We start from the raw sequence: 20,456 nt of genomic DNA on the forward strand, positions 1-20,456 counted from the left end.
CCCTTGCAGAGTCTCTGGAGGGCTTCTGACTTCGTGACCTTTTTACACACACACACACACACACACACACAAACACCCTAGCAGAATCTCTGGAGAACATCTGATTTTGGTTCCTTTTTAGACACTCACACACAGGCACAACACTTGAAGAATATATGGAGGGCTTCTGACTTTCTTTCCATTTTATGACACACACACACACACAGACACATACACTTGCAGAATCTCTTGAGTGCTTCTGACTTCGTGTCCTTCACACTCACACCAAAATCCACAAACATCCTTGCAGAATCTGTTGAGGGCTTCTGATATCGTGTCCTTTTTATATACACACAAACAAACACACACACACACACACATACTTACACTGATACCCTTGCAGAAACTCTGGAGGGCTTCGGACTTTTCCTTTTTACACACGCACAAATAAACACAAAACATGGCAGAATTTCTAGAAGGCTTGTGACATCGTGTCCTACTTACACACACACACACACACGCCCTTGTGGAATCTCTGGAGGGCTTCTAAATTCGTGTCCTTTTTAGAAACACCCTCATAAACACTCACACACTTGCAAAAAATCTAGAGGGCTTCTGACGTCGTGCCATTTTTAAACACACAAAAACACACACACATACACTTGCAGAATCTCTTGAGTGCTTCTGACTTTATGTCCTTTACACTCACACCCACACACATCCTTGCAGAATTGCTAGAGGGATTTTGACTTCTTGTCCTTTTTACACAAACACACACAAACCATGGCACAATCTCTAGAGGGCTTGTGATTTTGTGTCCTTTTTACACACACACACACACACACCCTTGTGGAATCTCTGGAGGGCTTCTGATTTCGTGTCCTTTACACTCACACCCACACACATCTTTGCAGAATCTCGAGAGCTTCTGATATCGTGTCCTTTTTATACACACACACACACACACACACACACACACACCATTGTGGAATCTCTGGAGGGCTTCTGAATTCATGTCCTTTTTAGAAACACCCTCATAAACACTCACACAGTTGCAAAATATCTGGAGGGCTTCTGACGTCGTGCCACTTTTAAACACACAATAACACACACACATACACTTGCAGAATCTCTTGAGTGCTTCTGACTTCATGTCCTTTACACTCACACCCACACACATCCTTGCAGAATTGCTAGAGGGATTTTGACTTCGTGTCCTTTTTACACAAACACACACAAACCATGGCACAATCTCTAGAGGGCTTGTGATTTCATGTACTTTTTACACACACACACACACTGACACACTTGTGGAATCTCTGGAGGGCTTCTGATTTCATGTCCTTTACACTCACACCCACACACATCCTTGCAGAATTTATAGAGGGCTTTTGACTTCGTTTACATTTTACACAAACACACACACACTCACACTCATAAGTTGCAGAATCTCTTGAGTGCTTCTGACTTCATGCCTTCACACTCACATCCACACCCACACACATCTTTGGAGAATCTCTGGAGGGCTTCTGACTTCTCCTTGTTACACACTAACATACATTTGCACACCATTGCAGATTCTCTAGAAGGCTTCTGATTTAGTGTCCTTTTTACAACACCCCCGCCCCCCACACACACAAACAATTATGCACCCTTGCTGAATCTCTGGAGGACTTCTGAATTAGTGTCCTTTTTAGACGCACAAACACAAACACTCACACCCTTGCAGAATCTCTGGAGGACTTCTGACTTCGTGCCCTTTTAACACTCACACACACACACACGCACACACACACACACACACACTCATACACTTGCAGAATCTCTTGGGTGCTCTCACTTCTTGTCATTTGTATACCAATAAGCACACACATACTCACACTCATACCTGTGCAGAATCTCTGGAGGGCTTCTGACTCCGTCCGTTTTATACACACACACATACACATATATACCATTGCAGAATCTCTGGAAGGCTTCTGATTTAGTGTCCTTTTTACACACACACACTATCACGCACCCTTGCACAATATCTGGAGGGATTCAGAATTCGTGTCTTTTTTAGTCACACACACAAAAACACTCACACCCTTGCAGAATCCCCGGAGGGCTTCTGATCGTGTACTATTGCACACACACACACACACACACACACACACACACACACACATTCACACTCTTGCAGAATCTCTGGAGGAATCAGACATCGTGTCATTTTTGCATGCACACACACAGACAGAAACCCTTGCAGGATATCTGCAGGGCTTGGGACTTCGTGTCTTTTTACACACTCACACACATATACACACATGCACCTACCCTTGCAGAGTCTCTGGAGGGCTTATGACTTCGTGACCTTTTTACACACACACACACACACACACACACACACACAAACACCCTAGCAGAATCTCTGGAGAACATCTGAGTTTGGTTCCTTTTTAGACACTCACACACAGGCACAACACTTGAAGAATATATGGAGGGCTTCTGACTTTCTTTCCTTTTTATGACACACACACACACACACACAGACACATACACTTGCAGAATCTCTTGAGTGCTTCTGATTTCGTGTCCTTCACACTCACACCAACATCCACAAACATCCTTGCAGAATCTGTTGAGGGCTTCTGATATCGTGTCCTTTTTATATACACACAAACAAACACACACACACACACACACACACATACTTACACTGATACCCTTGCAGAAACTCTGGAGGGCTTCGGACTTTTCCTTTTTACACACGCACAAATAAACACAAAACATGGTAGAATTTCTAGAAGGCTTGTGACATCGTGTCCTACTTACACACACACACACACACGCCCTTGTGGAATCTCTGGAGGGCTTCTAAATTCGTGTCCTTTTTAGAAACACCCTCATAAACACTCACACACTTGCAAAATATCTGGAGGGCTTCTGACGTCGGGCCATTTTTAAACACACAAAAACACACACACATACACTTGCAGAATCTCTTGAGTGCTTCTGACTTCATGTCCTTTACACTCACACCCACACACATCCTTGCAGAATTGCTAGAGGGATTTTGACTTCGTGTCCTTTTTACACAAACACACACAAACCATGGCACAATCTCTAGAGGGCTTGTGATTTCGTGTCCTTTTTACACACACACACACACCCTTGTGGAATCTCTGGAGGGCTTCTGATTTCGTGTCCTTTACACTCACACCCACACACATCCTTGCAGAATCTCTAGAGAGCTTCTGATATCGTGTCCTTTTTAAACACACACAACCACACACACACACACCCTTGTGGAATCTCTGGAGGGCTTCTGAATTCGTGTCCTTTTTAGAAACACCCTCATAAACACTCACACAGTTGCAAAATATCTGGAGGGCTTCTGAGGTCGTGCCATTTTTAAACACACAATAACACACACACATACACTTGCAGAATCTCTTGAGTGCTTCTGACTTCATGTCCTTTACACTCACACCCACACACATCCTTGCAGAATTGCTAGAGGGCTTTTGACTTCGTGTACTTTTTACACAAACACACACAAACCATGGCACAATCTCTAGAGGGCTTGTGATTTCATGTACTTTTTACACACACACACACACACAGACACACTTGTGGAATCTCTGGAGGGCTTCTGATTTCATGTCGTTTACACTCACACCCACACACAACCTTGCAGAATTTATAGAGGGCTTTTGACTTCGTGTACTTTTTACACAAACACACACACACTCACACTCAAAAGTTGCAGAATCTCTTGAGTGCTTTTGACTTCATGCCTTCACACTCACATCCACACCCACACACATCCTTGGAGAATCTCTGGAGGGCTTCTGACTTCTCCTTGTTACACACTAACATACATTTGCACACCATTGCAGATTCTCTAGAAGGCTTCTGATTTAGTGTCCTTTTTACAAAACCCCCCCCACACACACCCACAAACAATTATGCACCCTTGCTGAATCTCTGGAGGACTTCTGAATTAGTGTCCTTTTTAGACACACACACACAAACACTCACACACTTGCAGAATCTCTGGAGGACTTCTGACTTCGTGCCCTTTTAACACACACACACACACACACACACAATTGCAGAATCTCTAGGAAGCTTCTGATTTAGTGTCCTTTTTACAAACATACACATACTATCACGGAGCCTTGCAGAATCTCTGGACGGATTCTGAATTCGTGTCTATTTTAGTCACACACAAACAAGCACTCACACCCTTGCTGAATCACTGGAGGCCTTCTCATTTCCTGGCCTTTACGCTCACATCAACACACACCCTTGCAGAATCTCTAGAGGGCTTCTGACATTGTGTCCTTTTTATACACACACACACACACACACACACACACACGCTCACCCTCATACCCTTGCAGAATGTCTGGATGGTTTCTTTCTTCTTCTCCCTTTTACACACACACACACATATACACATGGTCGCAGAATCTCTGCAATGCTTCTGATTTGGTTTCGTTTTTACACAAACACACAAACAACCTTTCAAAATCTCTAGAGGGCTTCTGAATTCGGGTCTTTTTACACACACACACACACACACACACACACACACACACATTAACGCACCTTTGCAGAATCTCTGGAGAGCATCTGAATTGGAGTCCTTTTTAGACACACAAACAAACACTCACACCCTTGTAGAATCTCTGGAGGGCTTCTGACTTCTGCCCTTTTGGACACACACACACACACACACTCATACACTTGCAGAATCTCTTGGGTGCTCTGACTTCGTGTCATTTTTATACCAATAAGCACACACATACTCACACTCATACCCGTGCAGAATCTCTGGAGGGCTTCTGACTTCTTTCCGTTTTACACACACACACATACACATATATACCATTGCAGAATCTCTGGAAGGCTTCTGATTTAGTGTCCTTTTTACACACACACACTATCACGCACCCTTGCACAATATCTGGAGGGATTCAGAATTCGTGTCTATTTTAGTCACACACACAAAAACACTCACACCCTTGCAGAATCTCCGGAGAGCTTCTGATCGTGTACTATTGCACACACACACACAGACACACATTCACACTCTTGCTGAATCTCTGGAGGGATCAGACATCGTGTCATTTTTGCACACACACACACAGACAGAAACCCTTGCAGGATACCTGCAGGGCTTGTGACTTCGTGTTTTTTTACACACTCACACACATATACACACATGCACCTACCCTTGCAGAGTCTCTGGAGGGCTTCTGACTTCGTGACCTTTTTACACACACACACACACACACACACACACACACACACAAACACCCTAGCAGAATCTCTGGAGAACATCTGATTTTGGTTCCTTTTTAGACACTCACACACAGGCACAACACTTGAAGAATATATGGAGGGCTTCTGACTTTCTTTCCATTTTATGACACACAAACACACAGACACATACACTTGCAGAATCTCTTGAGTGCTTCTGACTTCGTGTCCTTCACACTCACACCAAAATCCACAAACATCCTTGCAGAATCTGTTGTGGGCTTCTGATATCGTGTCCTTTTTATATACACACAAACAAACACACACACACACACACACACATACTTACACTGATACCCTTGAAGAAACTCTGGAGGGCTTCGAACTTTTCCTTTTTACACACGCACAAATAAACACAAAATATGGCAGAATTTCTAGAAGGCTTGTGACATCGTGTCCTACTTACACACACACACACACACACGCCCTTGTGGAATCAATGGAGGGCTTCTAAATTCGTGTCCTTTTTAGAAACACCCTCATAAACACTCACACACTTGCAAAAAATCTGGAGGGCTTCTGACGTCGTGCCATTTTTAAACACACAAAAACACACACACATACACTTGCAGAATCTCTTCAGTGCTTCTGACTTCATGTCCTTTACACTCACACCCACACACATCCTTGCAGAATTTATAGAGGGCTTTTGACTTCGTGTACTTTTTACACAAACACACACACACTCACACTCATAAGTTGCAGAATCTCTTGAGTGCTTCTGACTTCATGCCTTCACACTCACATCCACACCCACACACATCCTTGGAGAATCTCTGGAGGGCTTCTGACTTCTCCTTGTTACACAATAACATACAATTGCACACCATTGCAGATTCTCTAGAAGGCTTCTGATTTAGTGTCCTTTTTACAACACCACCCCCCCACACACACACACAAACAATTATGCACCCTTGCTGAATCTCTCGAGGACTTCTGAATTAATGTCCTTTTTAGACTCACAAACACAAACACTCACACCCTTGCAGAATCTCTGGAGGACTTCTGACTTCGTGCCCTTTTAACACTCACACACACACACACGCACACACACACACACACACTCATACACTTGCAGAATCTCTTGGGTGCTCTGACTTCTTGTCATTTTTATACCAATAAGCACACACATACTCACACTCATACCTGTGCAGAATCTCTGGAGGGCTTCTGACTCCGTCCGTTTTACACACACACACATACACATATATACCATTGCAGAATCTCTGGAAGGCTTCTGATTTAGTGTCCTTTTTACACACACACACTATCACGCACCCTTGCACAATATCTGGAGGGATTCAGAATTCGTGTCTATTTTAGTCACACACACAAAAACACTCACACCCTTGCAGAATCTCCGGAGAGATTCTGATCGTGTACTATTGCACACACACACACAGACACACATTAACACTCTTGCAGAATCTCTGGAGGGATCAGACATCGTGTCATTTTTGCACACACACACACAGACAGAAACCCTTGCAGGATATCTGCAGGGCTTGTGACTTCGTGTCTTTTTACACACTCACACACATATACACACATGCACCTAACCTTGCAGAGTCTCTGGAGGGCTTCTGACTTCGTGACCTTTTTACACACACACACACACACACACACACACATAAACACATACACACAATTGCAGAATATCTAGGTAGCTTCTGATTTAGTGTCCTTTTTACAAACATACACATACTATCACGGAGCCTTGCAGAATCTCTGGAGGGCTTCTGAATTCGTGTCTGTTTTAGTCACACACAAACAAGCACTCACACCCTTGCTGAATCACTGGAGGCCTTCTGATTTCCTGGCCTTTACGCTCACATCAACACACATCCTTGCAGAATCTCTAGAGGGCTTCTGACATTGTGTCCTTTTTATACACACACAAACACACACACACACACACACACACATGCTCACACTCATACCCTTGCAGAATGTCTGGAGGGTTTCTGTCTTCTTCTCCCTTTTACACACACACACACACATATACACATGGTTGCAGAATCTCTACAACGCTTCTGATTTGGTTTCGTTTTTACACGAACACACAAACAACCTTGCAAAATCTCTGGAGGGCTTCTGAATTGGTGTCCTTTTTAGACACACAAACAAACACACACACCCTTGTAGAATCTCTGGAGGGCTCTGAATTCTGCCCTTTTGGACACACACACACACACACACACACACACACATACACTTGCAGAATCTCTTGAGTGCTATGACTTCGTGTCATTTATATACAAATAAGCACACACATACTCACCCTCATACCCGTGCAGAATCTCTGTAGGGCTTCTGACTTCTTTCCGTTTTACACACACTCACATACACATATATATCATTGCAGAATCTCTGGAAGGCTTCTGATTTAGTGTCCTTTTTACACACACACACTATCACGCACCCTTGCACAATATCTGGAGGGATTCAGAATTCGTGTCTTTTTTGTCACACACACAAAAACACTCACACCCTTGCAGAATCTCTGGAGGGTTTCTGATCGTGTACTATTGCACACACACACACACAGACAGAAACCCTTGAATGATATATGCAGGGCTTGTGACTTCGTGTCTTTTTACACACTCACACACATATACACACATTCACCTACCCTTGCAGAGTCTCTGGAGGGCTTCTGACATCGTGACCTTTTACACACACGCACACACACACACACACACACACACACACACACACACACACACACCCTAGCAGAATCTCTGGAGAACATCTGATTTTGGTTCCTTTTTAGACACTCACACACAGGCACAAAACTTGAAGAATATATGGAGGGCTTCTGATTTTCTTTCCTTTTTAGGACACACACACACACACACACACACTCACACCCTTGCAGAATCTCTGGAGGGCTTCTGACATCATGTCCTTTATAAGACACACACTCACACACACACACACACTTCCAGAAATGCTAGAGGGCTTCTGATTTAGTTTCATTTTTTCACACACACACTCATACACGCACCCTTGCAGAATCTCTGGAGAGCTTCTGAATTCGTGTCCTTTTTAGACAACACACTCAAACACTTCCTGCCTTGTAGAATCTCTGCAGGGCTTCTGACATCGTTCTTTTTCACACAAACACACACACACACACACAAACACAGAGACACATAATTACAGAATCTCTTGAGTGCTTCTGACTTCGTGTCCTTCACACTCACACCCACATCCACAAACATCCTTGCAGAATCTGTTGAGGGCTTCTGATATCGTGTCCTTTTGATACACACACACACACACACAAACACACACACACACATACTTACACTCATACCCTTGCCGAAACTCTGGAGGGCTTCGGACTTTTCCTTTTTACACACGCACACGTACCCACAAAACATTGCAGGATTTCAAGAAGACTTGTGACTTCGTGTCCTATTTACACAAACACACACACACACACACAAACACGCCTTTGTGGAATCTCTGGAGGGCTTCTGAATTCGTGTCCTTTTTAGAAACACCCTCATAAACACTCACACACTTGCAAAAAATCTGGATGGCTTCTGACGTCGTGCCATTTTTAAACACACAAAAACACACACACATACACTTGCAGAATCTCTTGAGTGCTTCTGACTTCATGTCCTTTACACTCACACCCACACACATCCTTGCAGAATTTCTAGAGGGCTTTTGACTTCGTGTCCTTTTTACACAAACACACAAACCATGGCACAATCTCTAGAGGGCTTGTGATTTCGTGTCCTTTTTACACACACACACACACACACACACACACTCTTGTGGAATCTCAGGAGGGCTTTTGATTTCGTGTCCTTTACACTCACACCCACAACATCCTTGCAGAATCTCTAGAGATCTTCTGATATCGTGTCCTTTTTACACACACACACACACACACACACACACACACACACATACTTACACTCATACCCTTGCAGAAACTCTGGAGGGCTTCAGATTTTCCTTTTTACACACGCACAAATACACACAAAACATGGCAGAATTTCTAGAAGGCTTGTGACTTTGTGTCCCATTTACACAAACACACACATACACCCTTGTGGAATCTCTGGAGGGCTTCTGAATTTGTGTCCTTTTTAGAAACACCCTCATAAACACTCACACACTTGCAAAAACTCTGGAGGGCTTCTGACGTCGTGCCATTTTTAAACACACAAAACACACACACATACACTTGCAGAATCTCTTGAGTGCTTCTGACTTCATGTCCTTTACACTCACACCCACATACATCCTTGCAGAATCTCTAGAGGGCTTCTGATATCGTGTCCTTTTTATACACACACTCACACTCATAACTTGCAGAACCTCTTGAGTGCTTCTGAATTTATGCCTTCACACTCACATCCACACCCACACACATCCTTGCAGAATCTCTGGAGGGCTTCTGACTTCTCCTTGTTACACACTAACATACACTTGCACACCATTGCAGATTCTCTAGAAGGCTTCTGATTTAGTGTCCTTTTTACACCCCCCCCCCACATACACACACAAACAATTATGCACCCTTGCTGAATCTCTGGAGGACTTCTGAATTAGTGTCCTTTTTAGACGCACACACACAAACACTCACACCCTTGCAGAATCTCTGTAGGACTTCTGACTTCGTACCCTTTTAACACTCACATACACAAACACACACACACATTAACACATACACACAATTGCAGAATCTCTAGGAAGCTTCTGATTTAGTGTCGTTTTTACAAACATACACATACTATCACGGAGCCTTGCAGAATCTCTGGAGGGCTTCCGAATTCGTGTCTGTTTTAGTCACACACAAACAAGCACTCAGACCCTTGCTGAATCACTGGAGGCCTTCTGATTTCCTGTCCTTTATGCTCACATCAACACACATCCTTTCAGAATCTCTAGAGGGCTTCTGACATTGTGTCCTTTTTATACACACACACACACACACACACGCATCCTCACACTCATACCCTTGCAGAATGTCTGGAGGGTTTCTGTCTTCTTCTCCCTTTTACACACACACACACATATACACATGGTTGCAGAATCTCTACAATGCTTCTGATTTGGTTTCGTTTTTACACAAACACACAAACAACCTTGCAAAATCTCTAGAGGGCTTCTGAATTCGGGTCTTTTTACACACACACACACACACACACACACACATTAACGCACCCTTGCAGAATCTCTGGAGATCATCTGAATTGGTGTCCTTTTTAGACACACAAACAAACACGCACACCCTTGTAGAATCTCTGGAGGGCTTCTGAATTGGTGTCCTTTTTAGACACACAAACAAACACACACACCCTTGTAGAATCTCTGGAGGGCTCTGAATTCTGCCCTTTTGGACACACACACACACACACACACACACACACACACACACATACACTTGCAGAATCTCTTGAGTGCTATGACTCCGTGTCATTTATATACAAATAAGCACACACATACTCACACTCATACCCGTGCAGAATCTCTGTAGGGCTTCTGACTTCTTTCCGTTTTACACACACTCACATACACATATATACCATTGCAGAATCTCTGGAAGGCTTCTGATTTAGTGTCCTTTTTACACACACACACTATCACGCACCCTTGCACAATATCTGGAGGGATTCAGAATTCGTGTCTTTTTTGTCACACACACAAAAACACTCACACCCTTGCAGAATCTCTGGAGGGTTTCTGATCGTGTACTATTGCACACACACACACACAGACAGAAACCCTTGCAGGATATATGCAGGGCTTGTGACTTCGTGTCTTTTTACACACTCACACACATATACACACATTCACCTACCCTTGCAGAGTCTCTGGAGGGCTTCTGACATTGTGACCTTTTACACACACACACACACGCACGCACACACACACACACACACACACACACACCCTAGCAGAATCTCTGGAGAACATCTGATTTTGGTTCCTTTTTAGACACTCACACACAGGCACAACACTTGAAGAATATATGGATGGCTTCTGATTTTCTTTCCTTTTTAGGACACACACACACACACACACACACACACACTCACACCCTTGCAGAATCTCTGGAGGGCTTCTGACATCATGTCCTTTATAAGACACACACTCACACACACACACACACTTCCAGAAATGCTAGAGGGCTTCTGATTTAGTTTCATTTTTTCACACACACACTCATACACGCACCCTTGCAGAATCTCTGGAGAGCTTCTGAATTCGTGTCCTTTTTAGACAACACACTCAAACACTTCCAGCCATGTAGAATCTCTGCATGGCTTCTGACATCGTTCTTTTTCACACAAACACACACACACACACACAAACACAGAGACACATAATTACAGAATCTCTTGAGTGCTTCTGACTTCGTGTCCTTCACACTCACACCCACATCCACAAACATCCTTGCAGAATCTGTTGAGGGCTTCTGATATCGTGTCCTTTTGATACACACACACACACACACAAACACACACACACACATACTTACACTCATACCCTTGCCGAAACTCTGGAGGGCTTCGGACTTTTCCTTTTTACACACGCACACGTACCCACAAAACATTGCAGGATTTCAAGAAGACTTGTGACTTCGTGTCCTATTTACACAAACACACACACACACACACAAACACGCCTTTGTGGAATCTCTGGAGGGCTTCTGAATTCGTGTCCTTTTTAGAAACACCCTCATAAACACTCACACACTTGCAAAAAATCTGGATGGCTTCTGACGTCGTGCCATTTTTAAACACACAAAAACACACACACATACACTTGCAGAATCTCTTGAGTGCTTCTGACTTCATGTCCTTTACACTCACACCCACACACATCCTTGCAGAATTTCTAGAGGGCTTTTGACTTCGTGTCCTTTTTACACAAACACACACAAACCATGGCACAATCTCTAGAGGGCTTGTGATTTCGTGTCCTTTTTACACACACACACACACACACACACTCTTGTGGAATCTCAGGAGGGCTTTTGATTTCGTGTCCTTTACACTCACACCCACAACATCCTTGCAGAATCTCTAGAGATCTTCTGATATCGTGTCCTTTTTATACACACACACACACACACACACACACACACATACTTACACTCATACCCTTGCAGAAACTCTGGAGGGCTTCAGATTTTCCTTTTTACACACGCACAAATACACACAAAACATGGCAGAATTTCTAGAAGGCTTGTGACTTCGTGTCCCATTTACACAAACACACACATACACCCTTGTGGAATCTCTGGAGGGCTTCTGAATTTGTGTCCTTTTTAGAAACACCCTCATAAACACTCACACACTTGCAAAAACTCTGGAGGGCTTCTGACGTCGTGCCATTTTTAAACACACAAAACACACACACATACACTTGCAGAATCTCTTGAGTGCTTCTGACTTCATGTCCTTTACACTCACACCCACATACATCCTTGCAGAATCTCTAGAGGGCTTCTGATATCGTGTCCTTTTTATACACACACTCACACTCATAACTTGCAGAACCTCTTGAGTGCTTCTGAATTTATGCCTTCACACTCACATCCACACCCACACACATCCTTGCAGAATCTCTGGAGGGCTTCTGACTTCTCCTTGTTACACACTAACATACACTTGCACACCATTGCAGATTCTCTAGAAGGCTTCTGATTTAGTGTCCTTTTTACACCCCCCCCCCACATACACACACAAACAATTATGCACCCTTGCTGAATCTCTGGAGGACTTCTGAATTAGTGTCCTTTTTAGACGCACACACACAAACACTCACACCCTTGCAGAATCTCTGTAGGACTTCTGACTTCGTACCCCTTTAACACTCACATACACAAACACACACACACACATTAACACATACACACAATTGCAGAATCTCTAGGAAGCTTCTGATTTAGTGTCGTTTTTACAAACATACACATACTATCACGGAGCCTTGCAGAATCTCTGGAGGGCTTCTGAATTCGTGTCTGTTTTAGTCACACACAAACAAGCACTCAGACCCTTGCTGAATCACTGGAGGCCTTCTGATTTCCTGTCCTTTATGCTCACATCAACACACATCCTTGCAGAATCTCTAGAGGGCTTCTGACATTGTGTCCTTTTTATACACACACACACACACACACACACATGCTCACATTCATACCCTTGCAGAATGTCTGGAGGTTTTCTGTCTTCTTCTCCCTTTTACACACACACACACATATACACATGGTTGCAGAATCTCTACAATGCTACTGATTTGGTTTCGTTTTTACACAAACACACAAACAACCTTGCAAAATCTCTAGAGGGCTTCTGAATTCGGGTCTTTTTACACACACACACACACACACACACACACACACATTAACGCACCCTTGCAGAATCTCTGGAGATCATCTGAATTGGTGTCCTTTTTAGACACACAAACAAACACGCACACCCTTGTAGAATCTCTGGAGGGCTTCTGACTTCTGCCCTTTTGGACACACACACACACACACACACACCCATACACTTGCAGAATCTCTTGAGTGCTCTGACTTCTTGTGATTTTTTTACAAATAAGCACACACATACTCACACTCATACCGTGCAGAATCTCTGTAGGGCTTCTGACTTCTTTCCGTTTTACACACACACACATACACATATATACCATTGCAGAATCTCTGGAAGGCTTCTGATTTAGTGTCCTTTCACACACACACACACTATCACGCACCCTTGCACAATATCTGGAGGGATTCAGAATTCGTATCTTTTTTAGTTACACACACAAAAACACTCAAACCTTGCAGAATATCTGGAGGGCTTCTGATCGTGTACTATTGCACACACACACACACGGACAGAAACCCTTGCATGATATCTGCAGGGCTTGTGACTTCGTGTCTTTTTACACACTCACACACATATACACACATGCACCTACCCTTGCAGAGTCTCTAGAGGGCTTCTGACATCGTGAAGTTTTTACACACACACACACACACGCACACACACACACACACACCCTTGCAGAATCTCTGGAGGGCTTCTGACATCATGTCCTTTATAAGACACACACTCACACTCACACAAACCCTTCCAGAAATGCTAGAGGGCTTCTGATTTAGTTTCATTTTTTCACACACACACTCATGCACGCACCCTTGCAGAATCTCTGGAGAGCTTCTGAATTCGTGTCCTTTTTAGACAACACACTCAAACACTCTCAGCCTTGTAGAATCTCCCCAGGGCTTCTGACATCGTTCTTTTTCACACAAACACACAAATACACACACAGACACATACTTGCAGAATCTCTTGAGTGCTTCTGACTTCGTGTCCTTCACACTCACACCCATATCCACAAACATCCTTGCAGAATCAGTTGAGGGCTTCTGATATCGTGTCCTTTTGATATACACACACACACACAAACACACACACACACAAACACACATACTTACACTCATACCCTTGCAGAAACTCTGGAGGGCTTCGGACTTTTCCTTTTTACACACGCACAAATACACACAAACATGGCAGAATTTCTAGAAGGCTTGTTACTTCGTGTACTATTTACACAAACACACACACACACACACACGCCCTTGTGGAATCTCTGGAGGGCTTCTGAATTCGTGTCCTTTTTAGAAACACCCTCATAAACACTCACACACTTGCAAAATATCTGGAGGGCTTCTGACGTCGTGCCATTTTAAAACACACAAAACACACACACATACATTGCAGAATCTCTTGAGTGCTTCTGACTTCATGTCCTTTACACTCACACCCACACACATCCTTGCAGAATTGCTAGAGGGCTTTTGACTTCGTGTCCTTTTTACACAAACACACACAAACCATGGCACAATCTCTAGAGGGCTTGTGATTTCGTGTACTTTTTACACACACACACACACACACACACCCTTGTGGAATCTCTGGAGGGCTTCTGATTTCGTGTCCTTTACACTCACAACCACACTTATCCTTGCAGAATCTCTAGAGGGCTTCTGATATCGTGTCCTTTTTATACACACACACACACTCACACTCAAAACTTACAGAACCTCTTGAGTGCCTCTGACTTCATGCCTTCACACTCACATCCACACCCACACACATCCTTGCAGAATCTCTGGAGGGCTTCTGACGTCTCCTTGTTACACACTAACATACACTTGCACACCATTGCAGATTCTCTAGAAGGCTTCTGATTTAGTGTCCTTTTTACACACACCCCACATACACACACAAACAATTATGCACCCTTGCTGAATCTCTGGAGGACTTCTGAATTAGTGTCCTTTTTAGACACACACACACAAACATTCACACCCTTGCAGAATCTCTGTAGGACTTCTGACTTCGCGCCCTTTAAACACTCACACACACACACACACACACATAAACACACACACACAATTGCAGAATCTCTAGGAAGCTTCTGATTTAGTGTCCTTTTTAAAAACATACACATACTATCACGGAGCCTTGCAGAATCTCTGGAGGGCTTCTGAATTCGTGTCTGTTTTAGTTACACACAAACAAGCACTCACACCCTTGCTGAATCACTGGAGGCCTTCTGATTTCCTGTCCTTTAGGCTCACATCAACACACATCCTTGCAGAATCTCTAGAGGGCTTCTGACATTGTGTCCTTTTTACACACACACACACATGCTCACACTCATACCCTTGCAGAATGTCTGGAGGGTTTCTATCTTCTTCTCCCTTTTACACACACACACACATATACACATGGTTGCAGAATCTCTACAATGCTTCTGATTTGGTTTCGTTTTTACACAAACAACCTTGCAAAATCTCTAGAGGGCTTCTGAATTCGGGTCTTTTTACACACACACACACACACACACACACACATTAGCGCACCCTTGCAGAATCTCTGGAGAGCATCTGAATTGGTTTCCTTTTTAGACACACAAACAAACACTCACACGCTTGTAGAATCTCTGGAGGGCTTCTGACTTCTGCCCTTTTGGACACACACACACACATACACACACTCATACTCTTGCAGAATCTCTTGTGTGCTCTGACTTCGTGTCATTTTTATACAAATAAGCACACACATACTCACACTCATACCCGTGCAGAATCTCTGTAGGGCTTCTGATTTCTTTCCGTTTTACACACACACACATACACATATATACCTTTGCAGAATCTCTGGAAGGCTTCTGATTTAGTGTCCTTTTTACACACACACTATCACGCATCCTTGCACAATATATGGAGGGATTCAGAATTCTTGTCCTCTTTAGTCACACACACAAAAACACTCAAACCCTTGCAGAATCTCTGGAGGGCTTCTGATCGTGTACTATTGCACACACACACACACAGACAGAAACCCTTGCATGATATCTGCAGGGCTTGCGACTTCGTGTCTTTCTACACACTCACACACATGTACACACATGCACCTACCCTTGTAGAGTCTCTGGAGGGCTTCTGACATCGTGACTGTTTACACACACACACACACTAGCAGAATCTCTGGAGACATCTGATTTTGGTTCCTTTTTAGACACTCACACACAGGCACAACACTTGAAGAATATATGGAGGGCTTCTGACTTTCTTTCCTTTTTAGGACACACACACACACACACAAAACACACACACACACACACACCCTTGCAGAATCTCTGGAGGGCTTCTGACATCATGTCCTTTATAAGACACACACTCACACACACACACACCCTTCCAGAAATGCTAGAGTGCTCCTGATTTAGTTTCATTTTTTCACACAAACACTCATACACGCACCCTTGCAGAAACTCTGGAGAGTTTCTGAATTCGGGTCCTTTTTAGACAACACACTCAAACACTTCCAGCCCTGTAGAATCTCTCCAGGGCTTCTGACATCGTTCTTTTTCACACAAACACACACACACACACACACATACTTGCAGAATCTCTTGAGTGCTTCTGACTACGTGTCCTTCACACTCACACCCACATCCACAAACATCCTTGCAGAATCAGTTGAAGGCTTCTGATATCGTGTCCTTTTGATACACACACACACACAAACACACACACACACATACTTACACTCATACCGTTGCAGAAACTCTGGAGGGCTTCGGACTTTTCCTTTTTACACACGCACAAAAACACACAAAACATGGCAGAATTTCTAGAAGGCTTGTGACTTCGTGTCCTATTTACACAAACACACACACACACACACACACACGCTCTTGTGGAATCTCAGGAGGGCTTCTGAATTCGTGTCCTTTTTAGAAACACCCTCACAAACACTCAAACACTTGCAAAAAAATCTGGAGGGCTTTTGACGTCGTGCCATTTTAAAACACACAAAAACACACACACATACACTTGCAGAATCTCTTGGGTGCTTCTGACTTCATGTCCTTCACACTCACACCCACACACATCCTTGCAGAATTTCTAGAGGACTTTTGACTTCGTGTCCTTTTTACACAAACACACACAAACCATAGCACAATCTCTAGAGGGCTTGTGATTTCCTGTCCGTTTTACACACACACACACACACACACACCCTTGTGGAATCTCTGGAGGTTTTCTGATTTCGTGTCCTTTACACTCACACCCACACACATCCTTGCAGAATATCTAGAGAGCTTCTGATATCGTGTCCTTTTTACACATACACACACACACACACACACATACTTACACTCATACCTTTGCAGAAACTCTGGAGGGCTTCAGACTTTTCCTTTTTACACAAGCAAAAATACACACAAAACATGGCAGAATTTCTAGAAGGCTTGTGACTTCGTGTCCCATTTACACAAACACACACATACACCCTTGTGGAATCTCTGGAGGGCTTCTGAATTCGTGTCCTTTTTAGAAACACCCTCATAAACACTCACACACTTGCAAAAAATTTGGAGGACTTCTGACGTCGTGCCATTTTTAAACACACAAAAACACACACACATATACTTGCAGAATCTCTTGAGTGCTTCTGACTTCATGTCCTTTACACTCACACCCACACACATCCTTGCAGAATTTCTAGAAGGCTTTTGACTTCGTGTACTTTTTACACAAACACACAAAAACCATGGCACAATCTCTAGAGGGCTTGTGATTTCGTGTACTTTTTACACACACACACACACACACACACACACACACACACCCTTGTGGAATCTCTGGAGGGTTTCTGATTTCATGTCCTTTACACTCACACCCACACACATCCTTGCAGAATCTCTAGAGGGCTTCTGATATTGTGTCCTTTTTATACACACACACACACACACACACACACACTCACACTCATAACTTGCAGAACCTCTTGAGAGCTTCTGAGTTCATGCCTTCACACTCACATCCACACCCACACACATCCTTGCAGAATCTCTGGAGGGCTTCTGACTTCTCTGTGTTACACACTAACATACACTTGCACACAATTGCAGATTCTCTAGAAGGCTTCTGATTTAGTGTCCTATTTACACCCCCCCCCCACATACACATACAAACAATTATGCACCCTTGCTGAATCTCTGGAGGACTTCTGAATTAGTGTCCTTTTTAGACGCACACACACAAACACTCACACCCTTGCAGAATCTCTGGAGGACTTCTGATTTCGTGCACTTTTAACACTCTCACACACACACACACACACACACACACACACACACACATAAACACATACACACAATTGCAGGATCTCTAGGAAGCTTCTGATTTAGTGTCCTTTTTACAAATATACACATACTATCACGGAGCCTTGCAGAATCTCTGGAGGGCTTCTGAATTCGTGTCTGTTTTAGTCACACACAAACAAGCACTCTCACCCTTGCTGAATCACTGGAGGCCTTCTGATTTAGTGTCCTTTACGCTCACATCAACACACATCATTGCAGAATCTCTAGAGGGCTTCTGACATTGTGTCCTTTTTATACACACACACACACACACACACACACACACACATATGCTCACACTCATACCCTTGCAGAATGTCTGGAGGGTTTCTGTCTTTTTCTCCCTTTTACACACACACATATATACACATGGTTGCAGAATCTCTACAATGCTTCTGATTTGGTTTCGTTTTTACACAAACACACAATCAACCTTTCAAAATCTCTAGAGGGCTTCTGAATTCTGGTCTTTTTACACACACACACATACACACACATTAACGCACCCTTGCAGAATCTCTGGAGAGCATCTGAATTGGTGTCCTTTTTAGACACACAAACAAACACTCTCACCCTTGTAGAATCTCTGGAGGGCTTCTGACTTCTGCCCTTTTGGACACACACACACACACACATACTCTTGCAGAATCTCTTGTGTGCTCTGACTTCGTGTCATTTTTATACAAATAAGCACACACATACTCACACTCATACCCGTGCAGAATCTCTGTAGGGCTTCTGATTTCCTTCCGTTTTACACACACACACATACACATATATACCTTTGCAGAATCTCTGGAAGGCTTCTGATTTAGTGTCCTTTTTACACACACACACACACACTATCACGCATCCTTGCACAATATCTGGAGGGATTCAGAATTCGTGTCTTTTTTAGTCACACACACAGAAACACTCAAACCCTTGCAGAATCTCTCGAGGGCTTCTGATCGTGTACTATTGCACACACACACACACAGACAGAAACCCTTGCATGATATCTGCAGGGCTTGTGACTTCGTGTCTTTTTACACACTCACACACATATACACACATGCACCTACCCTTGCAGAGTCTCTGGAGGGCTACTGACATCGTGACCTTTTTACACACACACATACACACACACACACACACACACACACACACACACACCCTAGCAGAATCTCTGGAGAACATCTGATTTTGGTTCCTTTTTAGACACTCACACACAGGCACAACAGTTGAAGAATATATGGAGGGCTTCTGACTTTCTTTCCTTTTTAGGACACACACACACACACACACACACCCTTGCAGAATCTCTGGAGGGCTTCTGACATCATGTCCTTTATAAGACACACACTCACACACACACACCCTTCCAGAAATGCTAGAGGACTTCTGATTTAGTTTCATTTTTTCACACACACACTCATACACGCACCTTGCAGAATCTCTGGAGAGCTTCTGAATTCGTGTCCTTTTTA

The sequence above is a fragment of the Tenrec ecaudatus genome, chromosome 11, assembly GCF_050624435.1.
Source record: "Tenrec ecaudatus isolate mTenEca1 chromosome 11, mTenEca1.hap1, whole genome shotgun sequence".
Taxonomy (NCBI): Eukaryota; Metazoa; Chordata; class Mammalia; order Afrosoricida; family Tenrecidae; genus Tenrec; species Tenrec ecaudatus.